At 37.3% G+C, this 2,806-nt stretch overlaps 1 pseudogene; it reads right to left on the minus strand.

The window, feature by feature from the left end:
- Nucleotides 1-758: 758 nt before the first annotated feature.
- On the minus strand, nt 759-2,181 carry LOC110219130 (heat shock cognate 71 kDa protein pseudogene; annotated as a pseudogene).
- Nucleotides 2,182-2,806: the final 625 nt, after the last annotated feature.

The raw sequence follows: 2,806 nt of genomic DNA on the forward strand, positions 1-2,806 counted from the left end.
AAGTAGAAATGAATTATATTCTGGAAGAAAAAGGATAGAAAATCTTAACCAAATACTGCAATATATATACACATATATGTCTGTGTGCATATGCATGTATATATGTATGCATGTATATATTTATAGGTATAATATATACATATATGCATGCATGCACATATGTATATATGTACGCATATATAAACATATGTGCTTACATGTATATGTGTATATATGTGTATATATGTGTATGTGTATGTGTGTGTATATATACATACATACATATATATACACACATCACAAAACACAATTCAATGACTACATGAGGCAATAAGAAATATTAGAACAAAGTGAAAAGATTGAAGAATAGAAGAAAAATATGAAGCGTCTGTTATCAAAAATGACTAAGCTGGATAAACAATTGAAGGGATAAAATTTTGAAAAGTGAGATACCCAAAAAATTGTCACAAAAAACCAAATACATCTCTGGCATATTTCAAGAAGTCAGAAAAGAAAATTACAAAGCTCTCTTATAGTCAGCGGACAAAATGGAGTTAGAATTGTCCACTCTCCTCCTAAAATAAACCACAAAACAGAAATTATCAAGAGTATCAAAGCCAAAGTCAAAGAAAAAAAATGCAGTAGTCAAACAAGATGAGTTTAAGTACCAAAGAAATTTAGTTATTTTTGTAAATAATATATGTGTTATTCAAATTAATTGTTCCTTTTGTATGACAAAATATATGTATGAATCCTTCTGGGACATGGGTATAATTTTTTTAGTTACTGTTGTTTGTATCAATGTCAGATATTACTTAAATCTGAGGAACACCCCTAATTGCTAGGGGTGAGCTCAAACTTGCCAAGCAGGTTGTTATCCTTTGTCATATTACTCTTTCACCTTCATACACCTGAATAAACACACCAGGCTGGTTGTCTGAATAGGTGGTAAAGATCTATGTCTGCTTGGTGGGGATGGCGGTATTACATTCGATCAGAACTGTCACAACTCCACCAGTAGTTTCAATTGCAAGGGAAAGAGGAGTGATGTCCAACAGCAGCAAGTCATGCAAATTCTCAGATTTATCTCCAGACAAAATGGCAGCCTGAACAGCTGCACCATAGGCAACAGCCTTAACCAGGTTGATACTCTTGTGGAGCTTCTTGCCACTGAAGAAGTCTTGCAGAAGCTTCTGGATTTGGGGGATAGAAATGGAACTACCCACCAGGACGATGTCATGAATCTGTGATTTATCTAAGTTGGCATCTCTTAAGGCCTAGTGTACCGTGGAAGAGATCAACATTCAGCTCTTTGAACTGGGCTCGGGTGATTAATGTATAGAAATTGATACCTTCATAGAGGGAGTTGATCTCAATACTGGCTTGGGTATGGGAAGAGAGGGTGCACTTTGCATGTTCACAAGCAGTGTACAGAAAGCAAACAGCTCTCTTGTTCTCACTGATGTCCTTCTTGTGCTTTTGCTTGAACTCAGCAATAAAACAGTTGACCATGCCACAGTTATCAAAGTCCTCCCTACCTCAGTGGATGTCTCCAGCTGTGGACTTGACCTCAAAGATGCCATCTTCAATGGTAAGAATGGAGACATTGAAAGTGTCACATCCAAGGTCAAACATCAACATATTTCTCTTGGCACCAACCTTTTTGTCCAAGCTACAAGCAATAGCAGCAGCACTTATTGGTGATTCAGAGCATGCTCGAACCAGAGATAGTTCCAGCATCTTTGATGGCATGATGTTGGGAATCATTGAAATAGGCTGGTACTGTGACCACAGCATGTGTGACAGTCTTCCCAAGGTAAGCTTCAGCAATTTCTTTCATCTTGGTCAAGACCATAGAAGATGCCTCTTCTGGATAGAAACTTTTTATATCCCCTCTGTTTTCCACTTGGACCTTAGGCCTGCCTGCATCATTCACCACTGTGAGAAGCCATTGCTTCATGGCTGACTGTACAACTGCATCATCAGATCTGCAACCAATCAGATGGTTGGTTGGAGTTCATTGCAACTTGATTATTTGCAGCTTCACAAATTAAACGTTCTGTGTCAGTGAAGGTGACGTAGCTTGGGGGTGGCCTTGTTTTCTTGCTCATTGGCAATGATCTCCACTTTCCCATGATGGAAGATTCCCACACAGGAGCAAGTGGTGCCAAGATTAATGCCAACTGTGGGTCCCTTCACCATGGTTGCTGAGGAGTTGGAGTTCACAGCTGACATCAGTGCAAGCACAAGGGCTGCTGCTGCACTGAGTAGAGGAGTCGTTATTCTTAAGAGTAAGGAAAAACACATACAGGGGATGAAGGGCTAGATTTGCAAGGCAATGTTTAGAATGAGAGAAGCCAGAGTAGGTCTTTTTGAAATGTTAATTTCATGAGAAATATATAAACTTAAGAACAAATAGCTACATATAAGTAGTGAGTGGTATGCTGGTAAATGTTTAACAACTAGCTTTGTGGAGGAAAAAAATAAGTACCCAGAATACATGTTTATGTTTAATCTGCATAATTAAAATTTTCTCCAACACTTTATTGCATCTGGACAATCAGCAAAATCTCAAGACCTGATTGGTTACATTTTATGATTTCTAAGGTGTAAATCTTCACTGCTGAAATTTAAAAATTGGTTCTCAAGGGTTGGTAAAAATGATCTCCAGCACATCACTTAGTATAAGAATCATGAATCAAAGAATAAAAATCTAGAAGACAAAGAAAGGGAACAAAAAGAATGAAGAAAATGAGGGGAAAATATTTTTTAGAAAAAGATATAGACATGAATTTAAAAACTAATGAACAAAACAAGTCAAATAGAA

This window comes from Phascolarctos cinereus, unplaced genomic scaffold (assembly GCF_003287225.1).
Source record: "Phascolarctos cinereus isolate Bilbo 61053 unplaced genomic scaffold, phaCin_HiC Scaffold_4;HRSCAF=312, whole genome shotgun sequence".
Taxonomy (NCBI): Eukaryota; Metazoa; Chordata; class Mammalia; order Diprotodontia; family Phascolarctidae; genus Phascolarctos; species Phascolarctos cinereus.